This window comes from Mauremys reevesii, linkage group 9, assembly GCF_016161935.1.
Source record: "Mauremys reevesii isolate NIE-2019 linkage group 9, ASM1616193v1, whole genome shotgun sequence".
Classification (NCBI taxonomy): domain Eukaryota; kingdom Metazoa; phylum Chordata; order Testudines; family Geoemydidae; genus Mauremys; species Mauremys reevesii.
The window spans coordinates 69902234-69929605 of NC_052631.1; the positions used below are offsets into that span (position 1 = coordinate 69902234).

At 38.9% G+C, this 27372-nt stretch overlaps 1 long non-coding RNA gene across 1 annotated transcript; it reads left to right on the plus strand.

Moving 5' to 3' along the window:
- Positions 1 to 571: 571 nt before the first annotated feature.
- On the plus strand, positions 572 to 11769 carry LOC120371576. Its single transcript, XR_005584445.1, has 3 exons — positions 572 to 652; positions 10825 to 10879; positions 11581 to 11769. It is a non-coding gene; the product is annotated as an uncharacterized LOC120371576 (long non-coding RNA).
- Positions 11770 to 27372: the final 15603 nt, after the last annotated feature.

Consider the following 27372-nt stretch of genomic DNA (forward strand, 5'->3'; position numbering starts at 1 on the left):
GACAAAAACCTAGATGACTTCATAACAAGGGACTAGTGCTTGTGAGCTACTTTTGAACCTGTGATGACTACTCCTGCAGCCAAGTGTGCCACCAATAATCCACAGGCGTGCACCATATTCCAGCTGCTTGTTAGGGGCAAAGTTCTTCCTTTATATCTGTTGATATTATTCCTTTTTGAATATTATTTGGAAGAAAGAGATAAGTCTTCATGTATGTGGCACTGCCTGCCCTAGGGTAAAATATTTGTTTGTTGGCCTTACCTACGTATGAGATTAAAAGTTCAGTGTGAGCTTAATTAGGACATGAGTACTCTTTATTCTATTCCCTCAGTGTCTGTTTCTGAGGGGGGGGGGAACCACTGGACAATTATAGACAACTATGTATCTGTTACAGGGTGTCTTGCCCCTCACTGACCTTGCAGGGATTAACTCTGCCCTATGGGCCAAGGAGGCCACACCTCTTGGACCCTACTGGGCGTGCTCCAGCTGGAGGCCAGGTATAAAAGGAAGCAGCTTGGCTCAGTCAAGGCTGACCACTGAGGAATACGCACGTTGCGGGCTCTAGCCGGAAGCTGTGGAAGCCCCAGACCATGGAAGTCAGAGGCACCAAGCCCCTGGTGCATACCCAGGTACCTGTGGACACCCAAAGAAGGTTGGTGCTACTGGGAGTTGCATAGGCTGAAGAGCCCAAAGAAACGGGACCACTGCATCAGGGATAGGAAGTAGCCCATGGGACTAGTCATTGCACTGGGTGGCATCATCGCATTTCAGTCAGATCCCCACTAACTGAGTGGCGAGCACGCTTGCCACTGCCAGGGCCCTGGTACCTTCATCCAAGCCACCACCCACCCCAGGTGGTGACCCACTTCCCTGACTGGTCACTAGGCCATACAGTCCTGCAAAGGTGGGCAGCTGTATTGGCTCTGACTGTTAGGCCACAGAGCCCCAAAGGAGAGGGCTGCTACATTTGACTGTGGATATTGGGCCACACTACCCTGAAACTAGGGAGATTGGGCAGATTTAGCTGCAGGGCTATAACAATCCTTATCCCTCCCCATAAGGGGGCGGTATGTGCTTGTCCTGCAACAGTATCAGTGGCTTTTCCTGAATGTCTTCTTATAGTCACTGCCTTTTGCACCCTTCTCCTTCTATCCTCACACTGCTGCTTTAACCACTAGTAAATTATGTGTCACTCCCTTAAAAACTTTTCTAAAGTTATATTAGAAATAACGTTCTCTTCCCTACAGACTCTTCAACTGGAGTTAAACCTGTTGAATCCACATTAGATTTGTTCAAGTCAAATTCTTTTTAAAAAAAAATAGGGCCCGTTGATAATTTCACCAGTAAACTTAGATGGCAAGGAATTCTGAACTGCAAAAAGAGAAAAAGAGCTTAAGAACTAACTGATATAATTATCAGAGAGAGTGGGCCAGACTTTGCACTCTGTTATACTAATTTTATGCCAATGTGACTCCATCAAAGTAAAAGGCATCACACTCATGTAATTGAGTGGTGAATCAGGCCCAGCGTTTTTCTCCATTGCAAAGTCAATGTTATGGAAAATGATAATAAAGTATAATTTCCATACTTCAGGGATTACCAGAAAATGACTCATGATAAACTGACTCTGCATTTCTGGAATTGGCGTTGCAACATAAATTTAGCCTCTCTTTTCAAATCCTTAAATATTTCAGGATATAATTTAAGAACATGTCCTTCATTGCCTTCATTAATTCTTCTGGTACTTTTGCAGAACCTTAATAGTAACTTTTACATCCACTCTACATAAGTAAAGGATTATGCAGGCAGCCTGGAAGCAAAAAGATATTCTGGAATATAGGAGGCAGAGAAGAGAAGAAAATCCATATTCTTCCAGTTTTGCTAAGGCAATATAAGTGCAATATATGACATTGTTACTTTTGGGAGATCTGAATTTAGCTCATTCGGGATTAAATTGTCAGACTTTCTTCTTTGGTAGATTATATGAGACCATGCTATATATACTATTGCCAAGATATTACTTATAGAACAGAATAAATAAGAGAAAAGCAGCTCTGACTAATAAATAATTCAGATGGCAAAAAGACTCATTGCTCCCTGAATATGAATAATTTTAGCCTTTTCCCCCTGTACTGCTTCCATTGAATTTGTCAAATATAGGTGGAATTTTCACAAACACCTACAATACTTAGGAGCACAAATTTCACGGGTGCTATAGAAAATCCTGCCCATTATTAACATGTAGGAGTAAACTCAATACAGAGATTTATTTTAGTGTCATTTTATTAGTAGTGTGCCTGGAAATGGCCAATTTGATTAAATCTGAGAAAAAGAAAAGGAATCAAAAATAGAAAAAAGTCAGACATAATCAATGTCCATTTATTCATGTATCACGTATGGACAAAAAATTATTTCAATTGTAGATATATTGTAAACTGTTTTAGTATGCCAAGAGTGTTTGTGTAATCTATAGATACATTTAAAAAAGAATACAGCATATTTTCAAAGCAACATATAGTGAAGGAGTTGAAGTTTGCAATCTGTGATCCGTGGATCACACTGGGAGCCTGGAGATCTTACTGGCCAGATGGTGCTGGCCCCTCCTCCATGGTTACACCTGCCAAGTTGCATTAATGACAGCTAAAACCACATATTTTGCTGGTACTGATTTTCCATGTGAGTAATTGTTGTAGTTGCCACAGGGATGGTATTTGATTTCTCAGGAGAAGTTAAGTAATTTGCACAATTGGAAATGGGAGGGAAGATGGCCAATAAGGCAGTCTCTCTGTTGATATGTGGTCCATTCAAAACTGGGGGTATTCTTTGCATACCATTTTACTCTTCTAATATCCATTAAGAGTCTGGTCTGAAATCCACTGAAGTAATTTGAAAGACCCCTATTGAATGCAATACACTTTGGATCCAGCCCTACCTGAAAACTTGCTTCAGTTGTTCAGACAAAACTTGAAATTATGAAACACAGTCAGCAAATACTCAGATTCCTTTACACTGTGCTTTTTGATTAATCACCTATTCACCAGTTGCTATTCACTATAACCAATGAGTTAAGAGGTCATGGGCCTCTGGTTTATCCTAATTTTCTTTTAACAATTTAATTTCCTGTCACTTACTATAAGCACCTTACCTGTCTCTCTTATCCCAAGGATGGGAAGGAATAGCAGACCAATCTTCATGCATTAATTTATGATCGTCTGCAAGAATTGCCATGTGCTCTTTCCTCCGGACATACAACATTTATTGAAAATTTCTTTCCAGTTTGACACAAAGCCAGTCAATAGTGCTGGTGTTCTTAGACTGGCTACAAACTCTTTTATCTCAAAACAGCAAAGATACAATGCCTGGCCAATTCACCACTGAGCAGTACAACACATTAGAACACAAGTATGTTTCTGTCCCCAGGGGCCTAGGTGGAGAATCAAGTAAGTTGCATCTTACCTGACTTAAATGTACACCAATAAACCTATAATTAATTACCAATATGTAGTTACAGTTAATCTAAATGCCCTTGAGCATGCTTGTGTTTGCTGCTTATAAAAAATCTCCTGTGTTCCAACTGAAATGATAAGAAATCAGGATCAGCATTATTTCAAAATGTATTTATTGACAAGGGGATGGGGCCTATCCCCTCTATCTGGCTTTTAATTATAGTTTAAAGGGCTTTACTGATCACTGACAGCCCCTTTCTTGCACCTTTACTCACTGTGAATAGCACTCTACTCCATCAATTGTTCCATTGAAACTGTGAGGGCTACTAGCTTGCGAGTTAGTACTCAGCAAAGTGACAAAGCCTGGCACAATTTGCCCTTAAGGAAATGACCAAATTAAAATTAACAGTCCTATTTGGTGCAGTTCTAGGAATATTTTCTATGCAATGCACAGCTCTGAAAGACACCCATATGACTTCCACTGAAATCAATAGAAATTGCATATGCTGTAAGTCGGAGGGCAGAATTGGGACCATGTGACAAGCTGAGTGAAAGTTTTCTTTCAAAACTTATTTTAATGAAAAAATGCAGATTTGGTGAAACTGCAACATTTTGTAAATTTGTGTTGATTTTTGCCCAATTGTTCAGTTTGGGGCAGGGGAACGGGGGGAGGAATCAAAATGTTTTGATTTTTTTTTTTTGGTCTTGTAATGACTTTTTGTTTCAATATTTCCTTAAAATGTTTTGATTGTAAAATAATATTAATAATAATAATTAATAATAATGTTTCCAGTATTTGAAATTGCCAGCTGACCAAAAAAAGTGCTATTTACCCAGCATACCATGATTTGTAGAAGTGCTAAGCACCCTAGCTTCTTATTTAAATCAATTGGACCTGCAGGTGCTTGGCAATCCTTAAAATCAAGCTGCTAATCTCTCTCTGACTCAGCATCTCCATCTGTAAAATGCACTTAAAACTGCCCTGCTTCCCAGGAACGTTGGAAGGGTTATGTCATTAATGTTTGGAAGGCACATAGATACAAAGAAAATGAGCATCAGAAGCAGGGACTAAGTACAGACACCAGGATGGGGAAAGGATGTCACAAAAGCAGATGACTGAACCCTGAAGTTTGAATTGCCCCTTGGAAATTTTGTGATTTTTGGTGGGGACGAGGTGTAAAGATTATGTCCAGAACTTTTAGGAGTTTGTGCAAGAAAAATTGGCAATTTAGACATCTAAAAATGGAGTTTGAGGCTCCTCTGGGCATGTATAGCCTTTCAAAGGAGATAATATAGACACTGTGCACTAGTAGGGGAAGGAGGGAGTGGGGTGGGACGGCGCTCACTTATGGGCATGGCCATTTCCCTCATGTTTTAAAGAGTCCTAACAGGGGTCCTACACACCCAAATAGGTGGCTATTCTAGTTATAATTCAAGCACGACTGATTCACCAGGCATAAATTAACACATTCAGCTCAGCTGCCCAGCCATTGGCTCACAGAGATGCACCTACAGATCTTATTACATGGTGACTAAGCAGTCACCTAATACAAATGCCTGAGACATCAGTGTAATAACTATTTGCAGCACTAAACGTATTATCACATCTTTATAGAACATTTGGCATCATAGGCTGATAGAACTTCCCACCTTCATCTTCTGTTTTGCTAGAGTCCTGCTTTTACTTGTGTCTCCACTATTATTGGGTCTGCTGGGTCTGAAGGCAGCTCAAAGGAAGAGGTAAATTGCCAGTAATTTCTCTTGGTGAGCCCTGCTTCCCCTTTTAAAAGAGAGGCAATTTCAATGCCTCTTTCATCATCTAATGAGAAAAGTTCTGAAGTAGTTTAATGAATAATGGAGTTTGCAACAATCATTCTATTTGGCTTTTTTTCAGAGGATTCTTTATAGAGCAAAAACACATGTTCCAGCTCGTCTTCCCTCCTTTGTGGTAAGAAAAGTTTAATAAATTATCAAAATTAGGAAGAGGAAAGGACCATCTCTGTGTGCGCTCAGCAAACAGGCAGAAAAGGAAGATTAGTGTGAAGAAAAAACCCTGTTAGCTCTATTAAAGTACTCTAAAGTTCCTATAGACTCTCAATACAATAGACTACCTGCATAATAGACAGGCACTGAAAAGGTTACAATTACCAGTGAATTCACCCTGGCTCAAAACATTTGTCTTAGGTATCTCTGAATGCTCAGATTCTATATGTTGCATGGAAATGGAAAAACAGCAACAATGATCTGGAAATCTTTGAGTGGAGGAACAAAGAAAATAGGGCCAGGTTGGGGCACTGAAGCCTTGCTAGAGGGTATGCAGGGGAGATTCCTCCAGTAGTCTCCAGTGGAGCGGGATATGCTCCATCATCCTTAAAATGGGTTACAATATTTGAACATGGCCTAGTGCCATGGGGATAGATAAATGACTTTAGCCAGTCAGTATTTTTCATGTTGAAATGTTCACTATCGAATTAGTTTTGGATCAGGAAGACTTTGGAGCCTGACTCTACTGAAAAGGGAAAAGATAGGCAGAATATCAGATATATTTTCCTAAGAAAGATATCTATTAACATGGAGAATAACTCCCCAGGAAAACGGTGGAAGCTACCTCACTCCTGGAGATGAGATAAATACTAAAGACTATCCTGCAATGGCACCGAGATGAACTGCACTTTTTCATCTTTAACTTCTCTGATACTCCGGAAATAATGACTCATGCATATCTGAATATGGTGATAATTCTGCATGCACTAAGAAGCAGTGACAGGAGATGATAAAGTTTGAAGATTAAGTTCCAAAAATACTGACAATTTCAGGGGGCTGTCCAAATCATATTAAAACTTATCCAAACCTCTTTGGTCTGGAAATTCCATGAAGATAGTTTTTCTCCTGGTATATTTGGTATCTCTGCTTTCTTTCCTGGACAGAATCTTACATCATACAGGTGGAAAAAGATAGTGGTAACAGAAAAGTTTACTGTGCTTTTTAGAACATTAAATTTAAAAATTAAATACTCAGATACTAGATGAAGGTTTAGGCAGATTCTTTATTTTATCTGAACCATTCATCCATCCTATTAAGGAGAGGCAATGTTGGCAAATTGCCTTACCTGCAGGTTCCATAGCATGCTCATCAATATCTCTACCAGGAATGTTACATAAAGGTAATTCATTTATTGGCACATTTAACCCTTCCTATTTTATGCATAGCTTTGTCAAGGCTGATTGGAATCAAATCAGTCAAACGGTCAAATTTACTAATTCTAACAAGCAGCAGCCTCTGGTTACGCAGTTATCAGAACGCTGCCCTTTCCTAGCCCTCTGCAAGGTGGATCAATGCAATTATCATCCACTGACATATGGCAAGGAGCTATGAGTATTTTCACATGAACTAAATTGAATGGGACACAAATCATCGACTTATGTCAAGTAAACCAGAGTCAGCACCTGAAATATAGAAAATTTCAGTAGGAGTTGACAGGCAGTGAGGGAGGAAAATAGAACAGAATGCTGTTGATATTGCTGTGGACAAAAATCACTCAACCATGGTGCAGGTTAATATTTGCCCTGTCACCCAGAGCAAGTAAAGAAGTGCAGTGTGATCTGCACTCTGCATGTCTGTTTTACTTATAGAAATGTTTGCTTGTTCATTTTCATATTCTTTCCAGTGGGTAAGTGTCTCTCTTCACTTAACAAGTAAGTTTTGTTAAGTATAATCAGGTACATTGCAAGTGCACCTGGCAATACTTCTTCTCTTCTTTAATGCCCATCTGTCAGCTCAGCAGTGACAATAGTGCCAAATAAAGTCTTTCCACCATTTGTCTTGTATCAGTTTCACTATTTCATTCATCTTTAAAACTTTTATTCTATGTCATGCTTCACCATGTCTATACAATGGTTTTCTAGCTTCTTGCACCATGTATGATTCCCTTTCTGGGTCCATTTTTGACATGTTTCCAAGCCATCCAGTCTTTCTTGAGTCTTCTGTGACAGCCATTTTCTTATCACTTCATTTTTGAAACTCTCAGTATGCCCTCTCAGCCAGTTCATTTCTTCAGTCCTTAACTTCCATTCATTGGCTTTCTTCATACTCCAACATTCCGACCCATACAGTTTTCTTGTAAGGTGCTGATTTTTTGGTTTTATCTAAATCTATTTAGCCTTCCAGATCTTGCAGAGTTTTTTTTTTCCAAATGCAGTAGTGGCTAGTTCTTTTCTATGTGATTTTCACAATTCCCATTCTTCAATACTAGTCCTCATACGTATGCAAATTGTTCTAATTTTTCATCTCTGACATTGAGCTTTACCTCTTCCTCTTGTCTTCCAAATGCGATCATTTTTTGTCTTATCTGTGCTGATCTTCAGTCAAATTTTTTTGGCTTGCTAGTCTACCTTGTCATTTATATTCTGTAAATCCTCCTTGGTCAATACTGTGAGGTCAATATCATCAGCAAATCTAAGCTTATTCACTTTCTTCCCACACAGTGACTCCAGCTGTTTCATCTGTCAGTGATACAGACTTTACCATCCTGCTCCTGGCAATATATGTGGGAAACAGCAAGTGTTCCAGTGGTACTTTTCTCATTCACCCGATTCTAGCACGTGTTCTGTTACCAGCCTTAGAGATGTAGATTGCATTTAATGGTAACTGGAAAGACCTCTTGTCATAGGGTCTATTTACCCCATGTTGTCCTGGTATCCAAGGGCTTTATGCAGGAACTGCTGGCCACTGCTGATTGTCAGCCTCACAGCACCTGGGGGAACAAAAGAGCTGAGAAGCAGAGGGGTGGGGTGGCTGTCAGAGGAGCAAGAAGGTTGGAGAAGGAAACTCCTTCCAGGAAGCTGCGGAGAAACTGCCCAGAGACAACACCCCAGAGAAGGGACAACCGGATCGACAGGCTGCAGAAGCCTACCAACCCATAGGAGGTAGGAAGGAGCTCATAGCACAGCAGATGTTGTTGAGGCCTGATTACAACTGCCTGGGTTAAGGGCCCTGAGCTGGACACATTGGAGTGGGTGGGCCTGGGTTCCCACCCCAGACCTGCCCTTGACTGCAGCCCCAGCCTCGGCCCCGCTCCTTACCTCTGTCCATGCCCTCCCCCTCCCGGGAACGATGGCCCTGTTCCTGGCTCGTGGGGAGGATGCAGACCAGGGTAAGGGGAGGGACATGACCCTGAAAAGTTTGGGGACCAATGACATATGGACTGAAGGGGTTTCTAGACCGCCTGAGTACCAGAACCAACTGCCCCACCAAGTATAAGGGAAAAAAATGCACACCCCAGTGGGACTGAAACTGGCACTCTTCATAGCCCAGAATGGGACTACCATATTGACTTGGGCAAAAGGAGCTGACTGACCTTGACAGGGGACTGAGTGAACTCTGTAGCGCTCTGTCTGACCAAAAGGCACATGATAGCATTAACACTGCAATTCACACCTCTTTTGCCTGTGGGCAGCACTGTGTTGTATGACACAAAATATAACAATGACATAATTAGACATGGATCCTACCAATATGACTTCAGATTTTTAGTCCCACAATTTGCTGGAGGAGTGGGCAGTGGTTCAAGGCCAGCTTTTTTTGTTCAGACTGTTTGAGACATGGTTCTATAATGACAAAAGAGCTGCAAGATTGGGCTTTGTGGGTATTTTGAACATGAAACCAAAGTTCCTGGCTGTTAAGATCTAGGGTTCTGGTTGGATCCCATCTCCTATTATAGGAGTAAATATAATAGTGTATATATAAGCTAGCTTTCATTCCAAAGCAGCACAAACTAATGCAAAAATTACATCTAGAAAAGTTATGTTGTATTTCCTCTCCAAGCCATTTATTTTTCCTTCTTTAAACTGCCAACAATGAGAAATGTGGCAATGCCTTAGCCACATAGGTGAGACTATGATGTTGCATTATTCTCTCCCTTTTTTTCTAGTTATTGCACTTTACCAGAAACAAATGTTGGAAATGTAATGAATGTTATAAATCTGCATGGCTGCTGAATTTCATTTGATTTTTCTCCTTTAATTTTTAAAGTCTTTTCTCTTAATAGTTCAAAGGTAAGTTAGCCTTGTAAAGTATTCAGATTTGATAAGTGCAATTTTGATTGCCAAGTGTCAACCGCTTTGATGCAGAAGCAGCAATGGTAAATTAGAAAGACAGCAAACATTGCCTGTACGCATAACATATGCAGAGTATACAATGTGAGACATAATTAAGTACTATTAAATCTTCAGTCTGGATATCATACTAAATTATTAGTGCATAGAGAGGCGTATAGAGAAACAAACCCTGCAAATAAATCAGTGATTTTTTTTTTTAATATAATTTTCACCCTTAATCTTCAGGCTACCATGGACTCTTGTCTGTTTCCTCCTTACCCCATCCTTTGGAAAGTGGTATGCAAAAATAGCAGCTGCCTAAGGATTAACTTCAGAGCTTTTCAGTTTTTCTCTTTTTTCTGATTCCCTTGAAGATGATGAAATCTTCTCACCCTTTCTCAATTACTCCAGGTCCACCTTTCTCCAGGCACCTTCATTCCATTAACCATTTTTTACAGACCCTTCTAATTTCTTAGGCTTTTACTTAAGGACTGTATCCACCCAGGCCTTAAAGAGAATAGCTCTGCTTTCAGGCCTTTTATATGCTGAAAAAGCTAAGAATTGAGAAATGGATGTTTAAGGGTTTTTCACAAGAAAACTGTGACACTGGCAGGCTAGGTGCCAGCTCTTGCCAAGACTGCAGGCATTGGCTAAGAACTAACAAGCTCATGGCTGGACACCAGACCACTTCACCTGTATGTTAGTTTTGCTCAAAATATGTATTAGTTCTATAAGAATGTTTTTTAGTGTTGTTTAGGCTTGTAAATTTCAGCATGCATTAATCTCACTTGTAATGTCTGTATTCCATGCTATAAGAAAATACGTACATTTTGCTTTATAACTTCGGAAGTATTTGCTGTGAACTTAAGATTCCAGGCATGTAATCATCCCTCCCCATCCCCTCTCACCCTCCCATCAAGAAGGGTTATCAAAATCAGATGGTCCATCAAGGAACATTGCAATTGTTTATTGGGTCTATTGCACAGGAGAAATGCTAAGTACAAGGAATCTCATCCCATTGGTTTGGAGCTGAATGAAGGCAATAAAACAAACTCTCAGGAAAAAAAATCCCTCTTCTTTGTTTTAACTCTGACAGGACTAGAGATACCTAGCTGAAGCCAGAGCTCCCCAGGGCCTGCCCCAAAAGACACTTTGAATTGACAGATCACTACAGCTCTGTCACTCCTAGGATTTTGATAACTCGTGTGTGTTTGCTTGCTTTAACCTGTAAATAACTGTATTTCTTTTTCCTAGTTAATAAACCTTTGGATAATTTATTACAGAATTGGCTACAGGCTGTGTCTTTGGTTGAAGATCTAGGGTACCAGTTGATTTGGGGTAAGTGATTGATCTCTTGGGACTAGAAGCAACCTGAATGTGGGGTGATTTTTGGTATAAGTGGGCATTTATTACTAATTTCGGTTTGTCTGGATGGCAAGATAAACTGGAGAGTCTAAGTGGACTGTCTATGACTCCATGGTAAGACTGTTACAGTGATCCAAGAGTTTACATGTGTTGTTGGCTTGGTGAAATCTAATTCTAGAACACACCACCAGTTTGAGATGTCTGCCCTGTTTCTGACAATCTGCCCTGAGGTGGGCACTCAGGGTAGTGAGGTACTTCAGACCATATGATAAAAGCCACCACAAGTGTACAATGGCCCTGATTGTCTGGCAGTTTTTCCCTGTGCTGAGTGAACGAAGGGTATGGGGAAGATAGCTTTAAATCACTTATTTGCTCCCTTAATCAAGCACTCAAGATGTAGACTTTTTTTTTTGTCAATAGGTTTTATTTTTACTTTCTATCAGTTCAAATTTTAGTGAGACTCCCTGGGTAACATTTAAATTATTTTGTCAGCCTATTCAGCCACTGCTTTCCCTACTTCTAACTCAGTGTAAAAATAAATTTGGGGAGACATGTTGGAAAGGTTCCACAAACTGTTTTCCATTCTAGGTTACAACTTTTTGCTACATAGATTCAGATAATAGCATCTAGTTGTTTAGAGGTAAAGGACATTATCTATTTTTCATTCTTTCCAGACATACCACTTGCGGATGGGTTTTTAATGTCTATCGTATCTAATTATACCATATGAGCATGGGATTCCACCAACTCTTACCAGCTAAGAAAGTGATTCAAATCCACATGTATAATCTCTGTTTATGCACATGCGACAATTATCTGAAGTGAAGCCCTCTGAACATCAGGCTTCAATAAGCAGAACAATACTATCCGTTGAAAAGAAATGATTCCAATAGGAGTCTAAATTGTAAGTATTATCAATAGCTACATTTCCACTCTTAACTGATACTGTCTATTGTGCTGGCTTGGTTATACAGGTTTTATATTACATTTGCATTGTCTGTTTTTCAATTAATAGTGCAATAATAACTTAGCTATCTAATTGTTATAATATATATGTCTCTCAATTATGTGAGCTTGAGTATCCAGCATGAACTCTCATTTAAATGACTTGCAGTGTTGTACAGTATTTCAAAGACACACTCTTTGAACCTTCTGTTCTCACTGATACAGTATTGTTCTTATCTGTCTTTGGGAAAGACATCATTGATAGAGAAGGTGAAATAAATAATATATATTTAAAACACCAGCTGTTTTACTCTGCAGGGAAGTAAAGTACTGAAAGGAATCACAGAATTTGATCATACTATCAGCCTTCACGGTCCCCTATGGCTGTATTGATTTCTTAAGGTCGTGACACACTAGTTTGCATAGTAAGCACATCATTCTGAAACCATTCAGATGGAGAAGGTTACATACATATGTTTATCTTTTTTAATGTGTGTCGGTATTTAAATATTAAAGCCACAACATAGAGAAGATATAATAAACTAGACTAATCTGGTCCTTGGTTGTCGTGAGGTAAAGTAAGAACTAGATTTCACCAGCACACTCAGAAGCATTTCTACTCAGTGACAACTGGTCTCCATCAAATTTCAACTTTCATATCAGCATTATAGATATGCAAAAATATTTCAAAATCCCTGAACCATTTTTGATCACTTTCCACAATTATTCACTTTTTAGACAGACACTTAATTTGCAAAATGTCAGTCTAAAAAGGTAGTGGTGATATGGAGCAGAAAAGAAATGGTTAGAATGGAAACCGTTATATAAGCATAATCATAGCAAGTGCCAATCTAACTATGGAGATGAACCTCCCATCTGTTTCTAACTCAGTCTTAACAGTGGCATATTCCTTTGTATCCCTATGTATGCATTCAACTACAAATGTCCCTTCCCAAGTTCTTCCCTTATTAGCAACAGCTAGTACCAATAATGAACAAGTGGCCAAGAATTCCCTTTCCAGTGGATGGTGACGTCTTCCCTAGTTCTCTGCATCTTCATGTTCAGGTGAATTTATAATCTCTTAACTATGGGGAAAACTTAGCATGCCACAATATGTCAGTCATACTTTTTATTGCTTTTTCTCTCCTACATTGATAAAAGTATGTTCTTGTACCACTTTTCCTGAATCCCTCTCAGCCTTCAATATAAACACAAATAGTATATCTGAGAAAAAATATTTAAAATATGTTGTGCTTTCTGGAATCTGTGAAATTATTGAATTTGTCTGAATACAACCTTTCACATTAAAAACCCATCCGTAAGTGGTATGTCTGGAAAGAATGAAAAATAAAACAGAACCAAATCAACAATAGTTACTTCAGGTGCAGTCTTTTCTATATGTCTTTCTGAGATCCACCTATGGGAGCGAATCTACTCTGCTGGGGATAAGTTAAGACCAAAGTATATTATTGCCAAAGTGAGTCCTGTCTCTATATAATATAGATCATTAAAACAGTTTGTAGATGGACAAAGCAATTTTGTTTAAGGGTTGGTGAATTCTGTTTGGTCTATCCTGGATCACCTAAACAATATAAATATGGGGAGAGATAAATGATCTTAACTGAGTCCCATGAAACTAAAAAAAGTATCATCTGAATTGCTTCAAGAAACAGTCTTGAGTGAAGCAAATTAATGAATATCAAATTCAAAGCAAATCCCACTGTCTCTTGCTGGTTATGAAGATTAGCTTAGTCTCCTTACCAGGTATACATCATCTAAACAATTTATGTTTAGCAAGAGAAACTGTTAGTACCTTAAATTATAATAGCATTTCAATTGCTAATTAAAACATCTACGGTAATCTCTGGCACTGAACCACTTGGTAATCGTGACCATAATGTAATTAAATTTAACATCCCTGTGGGAGGGGGAAACACCAAAGAAGTCCACAACAGTAATATTTAATTTCAGAAAGGGGAACTACACAAAAATGAGGAAGCTAATTAAACAAACTAAAAGGTACTGTCCCAAAAGTGAAATGCCTGCAATCTGCATGAAAACTTTATAAAAATCATCATATTAGAGGCTCAAATTATATGTATAGCCCAAATTAAAAAACATAGTAAGAGGACACAAAAAAGTGTCACCAGCTAAACAACAAAGTAAAAGAAGCTGTTAGAGGCAAACAGACATCCTTTAAAAATTGGAAGTTAAATCCTATTGAGGAAAATAAGAAAGAGCAACTAGTCAAAGACTCAAAAAGTAACAGCAAAAATAAAATTAAGTAAATCAAAAGCAGGAAGCCTGCTAAACAATCAGTGAGGACATTGGACAACCGAGGTGCTAAAGGAGCAGTCAAGGAAGGTAAGGCCATTACAGAGAAACTAAATGAATTATCTGCATCCATCTTCACAGCAGAAGATGTGAGGAATATTCCCACACCTGAGCCATTCTTTATAAGGTGACAAATCTGAGGAATTTGAGGAGGTTGTGGAACAAATTGATAAATTAAATAGTAATAAGTCACCAGAACCAGAGGCTATTCACCCAAGAGATCTGAAGGAACTCAAATATGAAATTGCAGAACTACTAACTGTGGTATGTAACCTTTCATTTAAATCAACTTTTGTACCAGATGACTAGAGGATAGCTAATGCGACATCAATTTTTTAAAAAGGCTCCAGAGATTGTCCTGGCCATTACAGGCAGATGCGCCTAACATCAGTACCAGGCAAATTGGTTGAAACAATTGTAAAGAATGGAATGATCAGACATGTAGATGAACCTGTTGTGGAAAACTCAACATGGTTTTTGTAAAGGGAAATCACACCTTACCAATCTGTTAGAATTCTTCAACGGGGTCAACAAATATGTGGACAAGAGTGATCCAGTAGATATAGCGTAATTAGACTCTCCGTAAGCCTTTCACAAGGTTCCTCACCAAGGTCTATTCAGCAAAATAAGCAGTCCTGTGATAAGAGGGAAGGTCTTCTCATGGATCAGTAACTAGTTAAAAGATAGGAAACAAAAGATAGGAATAAATGGTCAGTTTTCAGAATGAAAAGAGGTAAATAGTGGTGGTCCCCCAGGTGTCTGCACTTGGAGTAGTGCTTTTCAACATATTCATAAATGATCTGGTAAAAGAGGTGAACACTAACATGGCAAAATTTGCAGATGATACAAAATTACTCAAGATAGTTAAGTCCAAAGTAGACTGCAAAGAGTTAAAAAGGAATCTCACAAAACTGGGTAACTGGGCAACCAAATGGCAGATGAAATTCAATGTTGATAGATGCAAAGTAATGCACATTGGAAAACATAATCCAAAATATACATACTAAATGATGGGATCTAAATTAGATGTTACAACTCAAGAAAGATCTTGGAGTCATTGTGGATAGTTCTCCAAAAATATCATCTCAATGTACAGTGACAGTCAAAGTGAACAATGTTAGGAACCATTAGGAAAGGGATAGATAATAAGACAGAAAATATCATAATGCCTCTAAAAAATCCACGGTAAACCCCTGGTGCAGATCTGGTCACCCCATCTCAGAAAAGATATATTGGAATTGGAAAAGTTACAGAGAAGAGCAATAAAAATGATTATTGATATGGAACAGCTTCTGTATCGGAGAGATTAAAAGACTGTGACTCTTCAGTCTGGAAAAGAGACAGCTAAGTGGGGATATGATACAGGTCTATAAAATATTGACTGGTGTGGAGAAAGTTACTAAGGAAATGTTTATTCCTTCTCATAACAGAAGAGCTAGGGGTCACCCAATGAAATTAATAGGCAGCAAGTTTAAAACGAACAGAAGGAAGTATTTCTGCACACAACACACAGTCATCCTGTGGTGCCCATTGCCAGGGGATGTTGTGAAGGCCAAAACTATAACAGGGTTCAAAAAAGAACTCGATAAGTTCATGGAGGATAGATCAATCAGTAGATCAACCAGGATGTGCATGGATGCTCTGAATGTCCCTACCCTCCATTTTCCAGAAGCTAGGAATGGACCACAGGGAATGGATCACTTGATTGCCTGTGCTGTTCATTCCCTGTGAAGCATTGACCACTGTCGGAAGACAGGATACTGGACTAGATAGCCCATTGGTCTGACTCAGTATGGCCGATCTTACATTCTTAAGTGCTTGCAAAGTTCATCTCTCCAATGAGTTTTGTCTTCACTTTGCAGAAGCAGTACTGGTCAGGAAGGCTGCATCTTCTTGAAACTGAAGGTGGCTTCTTTGTTCTTCTTAGCTGTCTTGATGCTGCTGTTTACTTGCTTAGAAGGATGATATGAACGAGTTGAGCTGAGTATTGAGAGCGTAAGAGTACATAAGAGAGTAACATGTATAAAGAATGCACCAGGCTAAGAGAATAAGGAAAAGAACATGCACACAAGAGTTCATGTCTTAGTTCAAAGGAATTTATACTAATTTTTTGTGCATAGTCCCACTGAAGGTAGAAGCCGCTGCCTGGATTCAAATATCTGCTATGGTTACCTTTTATTGGTGTAGCTCCTTCCTTGGATGGCCTTGTAGCATCTTCAGAGTCTATTCCGTTACAGAAAACCCTGTTTCTTCCAGTTTAATTCAACAGCTTGTTGGCCCAGAAGAAATTCACATGAAATTGGGCTAATGTTGTTCCTGGTTTCAAACTGAAAAGTAACTGAATCTTGTGTGCTTTCATTTGAAAGGTGAACACTTCATTATTTTGAAACACAGTGATAAAGCATACTATACCACTTGAGGTAGTGATGCTCAAATTCTGCTCTTGAATATAGTCTTGTAGTTCCCGTGGCACCAGGGGGAGCCGCATTTATGTCTCCAAGGGCAGAATTTTGTATAAAACCTTTTAAATGACACAGTTCATGGCCATATACAGGTATTTTAAGGACAATGGGAGAAAAACAGTTGGTCTAAAGTGGTCAGGGAAAACCAAATCTCTTAAATTTTACAGAGCAAAACAGTTTTAACAATTTGTAAGTTCACTCCACTCAAGAATCTGGCAGCCTGCTCACTCAAATCCTGCCCTCAGATATTGTACTCTTACCTATTTCCTTTATTCTCTCGAGTGCCACTTAAAAGCAGGAGAACATGGATTAGAGTGAAACAAGCAGCTCAGGTTGAGAATGCTAACCTTTGCTAGAAATTGCTGCTGAAAAAGAAGGGAAGAGAGGGAGCTTGGGATCTCAGAGTGCATGGCAATGTTCAAATGCTTTTACAGTTAAGGCTTGAAGACTTTCATTTTACTCCTACATAATTTTATAACCTGGACATATAGGAACAAAAAGCAGAATAGTAGACAGATCCTTAATTAACAATGTTCCCTTTTTAAGAGACCAATTCACCACTGGCAAAAATAAATCTGCTCCTTCCTGTATATTTTTGCTGGGCTTGATTTTATTTTTGAAATAGGCTTTTTTTATTTAATATTTTTACACAAATGGCACATCTTTTCAACCTACTTAATCCCTTTTACATTATTCTGTAAATTGTGCCTGAAGGTTTACATTTACAAATAAACCTATACATTATTCTAAGTTTGAGATCTGTACTGCAGTAAGTAGCTATAGCAAGACAAAGTGATTGCATGGAATCAGCCCTGTAACTATGCAGCCACATGGGGTACTTAGCCCATAATAAGGATCTTTAATCTGCCCAGAAACTTATTTTAGTCTGCCAAAAATGTAATCCAACAAGTTTTATTGCCTTTCAGTTAGTCAGCCTATCTACTAAAAGCTGCCACATACTGGTCTGGTGAAACAATGCATCAGAAAAATTCCCAGGAGCAATGGGGAAGTTGATTCCAATAGCTATAAAGACATGAGTGGTATTAACTACATTGTAGTCAGTATGGAATACAAATGAGTGAGGGCTTAACTGGTACAAACTTAATCCTCCACCCTGGGCCCAATATGCCACAAGGGTCTGGGAGAGGATTTCTTGTTGCAGGCATAGTGTCAGGTCAACATAATCTCCCTTAGGATACCCCTCCTCAGAAGCCTTGGTGTATAGGTGAGGGCAGGGACATGTCAGGGATGGGATGTTAGAGTAGTCTCAGTAATGCAATGCAGTTCCCTAGGAAAATTCTGGGCTACTATGGAATGTGGAGAATTCTCTCTTACTATAAGTAACAGGGAAGGAAGGGAGCAAAAAGTTGAATTATGTATTTGTGGCATAATGCACCTTTTCCAAGACCCCATAAAAACCCCTCATTAAGGATTTCAACTTCTGAGAGTTGGAGTGTGTAGAGAGGTGAGGATGGAGGTAGCAGAAGGTGGAGTAGGGGCATTAGCTAGGTTTCTCCTGGTTCTTCTAACCAAAAGCACAGTAGGAGTTGATAAAATACAGTATTAAGATGCATCAGCTTCTATTAGTTTTCTCTTCCGTGCGATGGAACCCTCTTCTTGGGGAAAATGGAAAGGAAGCTGTGCAAGAAAAGCTATGGCCAGTGAGGATGTGATGGCATTGTTCTAGTTTCCTCCACGTTACAATACAGGAAAACACAGGACTTTTGTCTTTAATTTTTTGCTATTTTTAAAAGGTACAGAAATTACCTTATAGAGTAAATAGTAACTAGAAATCAAAGCTTTTGATTCAGAGGTATACTTCACAAACTGGTTAGAAATATGTCAAATTACAATTAATATTTCCAACTAAAACATTATTTACTTAAAATGGGTGGGGGGAGTGTTTGTTTTCCTTGCTAATTTATTTCTGAGAACCATTTAGATTATGAAACCAGTTTTACAAGAACTGCAGTTACCATAGCAAATGTCACTACTGTCACAATTACCATATCATGTTGGAACATATATTCCACATGATGATACAATTGCTATAGTAACTATGTCGTTATGAAACAGAAATACACCCGCAAATTTGAAAATCTTTTCAATAAATTGTCATCTTGTCCTGTAAATGTGCCATTTGTTTTATTTTTTTTCCTTCACTGAAAATTTTTCATTAGTACCAACACAATATAATTACACAGCAATTACAAGAGTAGAACAATAGATGTACAGTATGTATATTCAGAAAATGAATTTCTGATTGATAAGAAAATCTTTAAATAATAATTACAGAATGCAGTATGTTTTGGTAAGTCTCCCTTTTCATTATGCATTTTAGTTGTAGCTCTGTCAGTCCCAGGATATTAGAGAGACAAAGTGGGTGAGGTCATATCTTTTATTGGACCAACATCTGCTCATGAGAGAGACAAGCTTTCAAGCCACACAGAACTCTTCTTGATGTTTAGGAAACTAGTTGGTCCAATAGGAGATATTACCTCACCCACCTTTTCTTTCTGTGCATTTGTGCATTAGAAAGATACTGTAACTCAAGACTTCTCTGTCTTCTAATTTTCATTACCATAAGAAACAGCTAAATCATTGTATACTTATGGAAATTTAACCCTCTATTCAGAGATTAAGTATCCTCTTCTAATAGCTGAGCTACAGAGTTTTGAGTCTGCTACTGCTTCCTGCTAGCGGACTTAGGATCTGGGAGAGGATTCCTTGGTGCAGGCACAGTGTAAAGTCAACATAATATCAAGTAGTGGAGGGTCATACTTCTATTATTATTATTATTTTATTATCTGTTGTTGGGTTTTTTATTATTTTTTTATTATTATTTTATTTTATTTGTTATTGATTATATATTTATATTATGGTAGTAGCTAAAGGTCCCAAGGAGGATTATGGCCCCATGGTGTTGTGTTCTGAGCAAACATAGAAAATAGACAATCCTTGCCCCAAAGTGTTTATAGTTTTAAAGAGCTTTTAGGATTAGGTTCAAACTCTACTTGTAGCCTTACTGGGATTGGCTGTATATATGGCACCCAAGTGGGCTTGAACTCTGGAAGATGTCAGACACTTGAGATGAAGTTACTCAAGTGAGAGAAGTAAGTTCTGTGTGTTTCATGTCCCCCATAGTGGCTATTCCATGGAGGTTTGTCTGCTGTAATCCTTTTTCAAAGATTTTCAAAGGGTTCTTTTGAAAATCCCAGCCCCAATCCTATACCTTTCAAGGTCAAGAATTCAAAACCCACAGTCTAGACAGTCAGCTACAGAAAATGTCCTAGGTAGGGCTACCTCAAGAAGGTTAAGCAGCAAGCTGCCAGCTATCCAAGAGAGTATGTTTTCCTTTTGCTGTACAAAGGGACAATCATAGCGCCATGGTGGGAAACATCTTATCTAGATTTAAACATTTGCTAATACAACCCAATTCTTAATTATTCAATCTTAGGTCTGGTCTACACTACAGCTGTAAATCGACCTAAGTTATGCTACTTCAGTTACATAAGTTATGACTGAAGTCAACATAGCTTAGGTTGACTTACAGTGGTGTCTATACCATGCTGTGTAAATGGGAGACCCTCTCCTGCCAACTCACCTTACACTTCTCTGGGAGCTGGAGTACTGGAGTCAATGGGAGATCACTCTGCCATCAACTTAGCGAGTCTTCACCAGACCTGCTTAAATGACACTGCTGCATCGATCACAGCAGTGCTGATCTAGCTGTAAGCATAGTCGTGCCCTTAGTTGCTTAAACATCAATTTACTTCAGTGAAAGTGAGGATTTTGGTTTTTTTGATTTTTCATTGAATGGGTAAAAACAAAATAGCAGCAGTAAATAATCTGATCTATTAATGCACATAAAATTCTGTATTACAGAATGGGATAATGTGGCCATTAACATGAATGCTTCTACTTTCTATTGGTGGCAAGGTCGTAATTGCAATGAGCTGCCAGGACATGGCCTGAAAGGAAACTCATGCCCAAGAAGTGGATAATCATGTCACCACATCAGATAACAAAACTTTTGTTCATGCAGCTGCTGTGTTTGGTGGGTTTTCCACATGGTATGGGGTTTCAACTGCCACTATATATATTCATGGTTCAATTGTCACAGGTGAAAATGCATCACAGAGGAGCACCAAGGCTGAGTCATGTGATTCCATCAAATCCATCACTTCCTTGCAGGCATAGCTAAGGAACAACTTCAGCTTTGACTTAAATGTTTGTTTTTTTGGAAGAACTTTTTTTGTCACTTCTTTGGTATCAGAGAGTTAAAATACTTGTACTCCAGCTTTAAGTTTGTGCTTCCTGTTACAAAGTAAAATAACTGCTGGGAAAGAATAACTAACTCAATATATGTTAGAGGTCTCTGTAAGGTGATAAACTTTAATGGAGGATGAGCAGCCCATATTTTCCTGTGCTGAGATGGGTACTCATTTTGTCTGCTCAGACTGACAGGTCTGAAAATTAATGATTTTTTCCTCACTCATGATGGATACCTTTTCTAGACATATTGCTGCATAACAGACACATATCTTCTCTTAAAGACTTGCTATATAATTTAAAAAAAAATGTGTACCCCTGAGACAGACATTTCTATCAATATCCTTCGGGAATAATGAGGCCCCGAGAGCAGAGTTTAAGTCTAGGAAATGGTTCAAAATACTGTGCTGTGTCCTTATCTCCTTTTCACAGATAAGATGGGAGAAGGCTGTTTCTTACTTAGAGAATCAGAAGAACAGGCTACAAAATAGTAGCAAAGAAAAATCCGCAACTGAAAATTCCTCTCTATCCTTTGAAGAATATTTTTTTTCAAAATTTGCCTTCCTTCTTACTTTACTGTAGGGGAACAGTATTTAATGAAACCATATTTACTGTAAAATGAATCACATCTGATTTATTTTTAATACATGAAGTGGAACCACATGTTTGGTTTTTAATCATAGATTTTGTTTTTCGTATTCCAATGTGGAAACCTAAAGGTTTGACTGCTGATTGGGACTATAATTTGTGCTTAGGTTCCAAATGGTTTCAAGTCCCAAATGATGATCTTAGTGATATTAGTTGATATGCCTGTCAACCATTTTGATTTCTCAATAAACATTTCCATTATTTGTGTTATGCTTGTGAACTGAATGTCCACTTTAAGGCCCCAGTTCAGCCAAGTACTTACGTACATGCCTGTCTTGCAGCAGGTGAGCAGTCTTATTTAAGTCAATGAGATGACTGGTGAGCTGGACTATAAGTACATGCATGAGTGTCTACAAGATCAGGGTTCTACTTTTAATGGCAGATCCTGCCTCCAGTCCACAGCAACAGCTAACTGGGCTGTGCACTGAGGATCTCCATTTTGGACATGGAGTGGCAGAATCGTCACCTCCAGAGCACACAGATGTCCATGTTGGGCTACTTACATGTTGCTGACAATGAGTGACAGCAGCTGGCACAGCTCTGTAGATGCTGAATCTGGTTTTAACTGAAAGGGTAGCCGAGGACAAATCCTATTTGGCACCATTTCAGAAAACGCTGTTAAAACCTGGAGTAATATGCTAGCTTCAGATACAGAGACAAATGAGAATGTATTTTAACCAAATCAATCACAATTTAATAAGAGAATTTAGAGTGGGGATATGGGAACATTAATTTTTGGACTGGTTTAGAATCTTTCAGGACCAATTCACCCATCCCAGTATAGGGTAGAAATAACATCATCATCATCATCTTGTATATAAAGTTTCTGGGATAACCTATCACCACTACTGTGCCAGAATTCTTACATTCTTGCTTTGGTATAGAGAAGAAGAAGGTTAATACTTAGGACTTGTCTAAAAGTGATCCAGAACAACTGGTGCATGAGCAGTACATCCTTACTGCTTTATTATCCCATGTTAAGATACTTCCCTTTGGATAATCGCAACCACACAGCACTGTGTTCTTCCAGAATAAGAGACAAGGTGGGTGAGGTAATATCTTTTACTGGACCAACTTCTATTGGTGGAAGAGAGAAACTTTAGAGATTCACAGAGTTCTTCTTCAGATCTGGAAAATGCAGCCAAATACAAGGTAGAACAGTTTAAGCATAAGGAGTTAACACATGTTGCAAGAAACCACATGAAATGAAGTGGGCAATTAGCACCTTAGTAATCATAGAACAAAGGAAGTTAGTAGGTTACAAATTGTTGTAATGAGCCATAAAACTAGTGTCTTTAAGATAATGGTTTTTAGTGTCTAGTAGTCTAGCGGAGTTATGAATTTAAGTTCCCAGGCTTGTCTTTTGAAAGCATTGTACAAGTTTTCCTTGAGGAAGAGTACTGGTAAATCAGATGTGGAGTGATTTCTTTGTGAAAAGTGTTTGCACACAAGTGATAGGGTGATCTTGCTTTTTATTATTTTTCTGTGTGAGTTCTTTTGACAGTGTAGTGATTGTCTGGTTTCACCCATGTGGTTGCTGTTGGGACATTTGATGCACTGAATGAGCTACACCACATGTTGTGATAGGCATGGGTAGGACCTATATATCCTGAAATGTGTTGTGTGGGGAGGTATTGGTTATCACTGCAGTGGAGATATGTCTGCAGGTTTTGCATCTGTTGTTCTGGTGCCAATTTGAGTTGATGTGTCCTGGTCTGAGGGGCACTTCTGATGATGAGCTTAGTAAGGGTGGGGAATTTGAAGGCCAGCAGAGGCATCAGGAAAGAATTCTTTCAGGATGTGATCCTAAAGTATAGGTTGCAGTTGTCTGAGACCCCCTATGGTTTTTTTGGGGTGGTAGGTGACAACTTGGGGTGTGCAGTTGGTGGTGGGGTTTTTTTTTCCCCTATATTGAAACAAGTTCTTCCAGGTTTTTTCGCTGGCCCATTCCATGATGTGCTTTACTTCTCTGGTGGAGTCTCCTTATTTGTTGAAGGCAGTTTTAAGTTTTACATTTCTTCTCAGAGCATATTCTATGGTATCTGAGTACCTGTTGTAGACAACAGCTTTCTTGATGTTCCTAGGTTGATTACTGGGTCTGTGGAAGTAAGTGTTTCTTGTATGTAGTTGTTTGTAGAGTTCCATTGTTGAAGCTGATAATGGTGCCCAGGAAATCGATACTGTTGCAGGAATGTTCTAGAGAGAGTTGAATGGATGGGTGATAGTTTTTACATTGAAATCTATGAGGGAGTTTAGGTCTGTCCAGACGATGAAAATATCATTGATGTATCTCAGGTATATAATTGGTTTTGTGGTGCATTTTTTTCCAGAAATTCTTCCTCTAGGTGGCCCATGGAGAGGTTGGTATGTTGAGTAGCCATTCTAGTACCTGTGGCTATTCTCATAATTTGGACAAAGTGTTTGTTGTTAAATGTATAGTTGTTATGGATGAGGATGAAATGTATGACTTTGGTGATGTGTTTAGGATGGATATGTATCAGAGTGTTATCCATTGTCAGTAGATATTTGAGGCATGTGTGATGCCATCATGGTGAGGGATGTTGTTGTATTGGCAGGTGGCCTGGATGGTTTTCTGAGGGAGGTTTTCAATGTTGCAGAGTTTCTGGAGGAAACTGGCCCTTTGTGTGGTAAGTGGTTTGAGGATCGTCTGTGTGAGTTCTGATATTCCTTCTGTAATGGTGCCATGGCTAGATATGATGAATCTGCCTGGATTCCCTTGTTTGTGTATCTTGGGAAGCATAAAGAAGGCCTCTGAGGTGAGTTCCTAGGGAATGAGATTGTAGAGTTTTTATTTTGGAGTTGTTTGGAGAAGGATTATGTGATATGCTTAAATTCCTGTGTGAATTGTGGTGTGGCATCATCTTTTAGTTCTTTATCATAGGTGGTGTCGGAAAGTTGTCATTTGGCCTCGTTAATGCAGTCATCATGGTTGAGGACTAATGTGGCACCCCCTTTGCTGGTTTGATCACTATCTGGTGGATGGATTTCAGGGACTTTGTAGCTATCCTCTCAATGGTGATGAGATTGTGGCGGATGTGATCTTTATTAAGGATCTGTCTATTTATTTCCTGAAGCAATCAATGTCATAATGAAGTATGGGGTGTATTCAGAAAAAAACCCACAATTCCTCTCCTTTCATCACATCATTCATCTGGCTTTTTCAAGCCCAGTGCCATTTTCCCAGTACTGTCAGGTAGCATGGCAGAAACTCTGCTAAGTACTGTGATTCTGATGGACATTAATATGAACAAGCTGAAGCACATGTATCAACTTGTGCAATAACTTGAGAGGCAGGGCAATATTGCCATCTGAGGAGGATGAGAGAGATGAAATTGAGCAGTCATTTTTGCAGTTTTTGCAGAACTCCAGGATGTCATATGCCATTTTTCTAGAAACCTGTATGCTGCAGCACAATATCACCTATGTGAGAGCTCTGCTCAGTGTGAAGAAGCATGTGGCAATTTGTAATTTGGAAGCTTGCCTCCACTGATTGCTGCTGGTCAGTAGCTAACCAGTTTGGTGTTAGTAGATCAGTTGTCAGGGCTGTTGTCATGGAGGTGTGCACTGCTATCTAGAAGTTGCTGTCTTCTGGTCCTAAGGCTTGGAAATATGCAGGAAATTATTGATGAATTTGCATGTTTGGGGTTCCCAGTTTGTATTGGAGTCATTGATGGTACCCATATGCCTATTCTTTGCCCCCAACACCAGACCTCAGAGTTCATCAACAGAAAGGAATATTTCTCCATGGTGCTTCAAGGTCTGGTGGATCACCCAGGAGGGTTCTCCAGTATTAATGTAGTGTCATCTGGAAAGGCCCATGATGACAGAATCTCTACTAACTGTGCACTGTTTTCTGCAGTGAGAACTGGGACTTTTGCTCCCAGAATCACTATGTATCCGGGCTGGGAGGAAGATAAGGTCAAACATAGACATAGGGAATTGAAGATGCAGGAGAAATGACTGGCATCTGTCAAATGTCATTAAAGATTAATCATAACAATGGATGCAAATTACTTAAAATATGCATAATAATTAATATGGAAAACATAATACTATAAAGTAGGTAATAAATGTTTGGGTACACAGTGATTGTATGTGACAAGGCATCACTATAACTACTTTCCTTCCAAATTGCCACTTGTAATTGATCAATTGTTTTTCATTTTTTAAATAGCAGACCCTCCTATTTCTAAGGTGTCTCCAGTTCTAAAATTGCCTCTAGCGGCATATCTCTCTTTTCTCCATTATGAAAAGATTGTATGCAATGTCATTGTAGCTGTGTCAGTCCCAGGATTTTAGAGAGACAAGATGGGTGAGGTAATATCTTTTATTTGATCTTTCTATGAGTGAGAGAGACAGGCTTTCAAGCTTACACAGCTCTTCTTCAGCTTTGGCAAATGTACACAGAGTTTCACAGCTAAATAAAAGGTGGAACAGATTGTTTCGAAAAAGTAGTAAATATGTTTTTCAATGGACTGTTCAAGGTGAAGTGGCAACTGGGGGCATGGGTTGTTAGTGGCTTAAAGATGGTTGTAATAAGCCATAAATCCAGTGTGTCTATTCAGTCCATGATTTTTAGAGTCTAGCAAAGTTATGAATTTGAGTTCACAGGTTCATCTTTTGAACATGTTGTGCAAGTTTTCTTTGAGAATGAGGTCAGATATAGTGATTGTTTTATGAAAAGTTTTCACCCAATATTCAGTTTCTATGGACAATGAGGTAACACCTTTCCTAACAGTATACTTTGCTACATCTGATTACATACCTGAAACTACAATGCAAAGATCTTATTGCCAACAGTGGAAGTGATAGGTTCTCACCATGAGTATGATACTGAAAACTATACTGGATTTCACTAGAACAAATATGATTTGATTCTACTTGATTTGATTTCTGGCATATTACCAGACACAAGTCTTTGATAAAGAGATTGTAATTAATAAAATATTATCATCACTTCTGACTGGTCAAAAATAATTTGGATTACTGGAGTGGGCTGTTTCATCACTGGGAGAGCTAAGTGGCCACTGACACAGAATACTGTACAGACGCTCCCCAACTTATGCAAGCATTCTGTTCTGGAATGCCTTGCATAACTTGAATTTTGCATAAGTCGGACACATATACCCGACAATTACACAACCCCCTCCCCCAAATCCTATTTCTAGCTTACGGAACTTTTTCCATAAGTGCAGATATGCGTAAGTCAGGTTTGCGTAACCCGGGGGGGGGGGGGCATTTGTATTCATATTCTATTTTAGTCACAGGTAATCACTCTTCAACAGCAATTATTATGGTAAAGGTTGCCGCAAAGTTTTAATAAGGTGTTGCTTCACTGTGAGAATCCCAAACCCTTTACTCAGGCAAAATTGCCATTAATTTCAACAGGAGTTGTGCTTAAATAATTGAGGCAAGATTCGGCTCTGTAATACACAGTTACATAGAATCTTCTATTCCTGGGTCTCAAAATGCCTAACACATATTAACTCATTAAGTCTCATACACTTTTGTCAGGATTTCAGGTATTTGGGCATATCCATTTTCCTAATTGGTTAATGGAGGTGCAGAAAAGTTAATGATAAAATGTTTATATATGGGTTTCGGCAATTCAGGAACTTAAATCCACATTGATTTCCAAAGCTACTGGGTAGCTGTAGAGGTTTTGAAAGGGGTCAAGTGCCCACGAAAGCTGAGAGTGCTCAACACTTTTGGAAATCAGATCTTTTATTTAGATAGCTAAAGATGGATTTAGCTGATTATCTTAAGGCATCCAAGTCTGAAAAA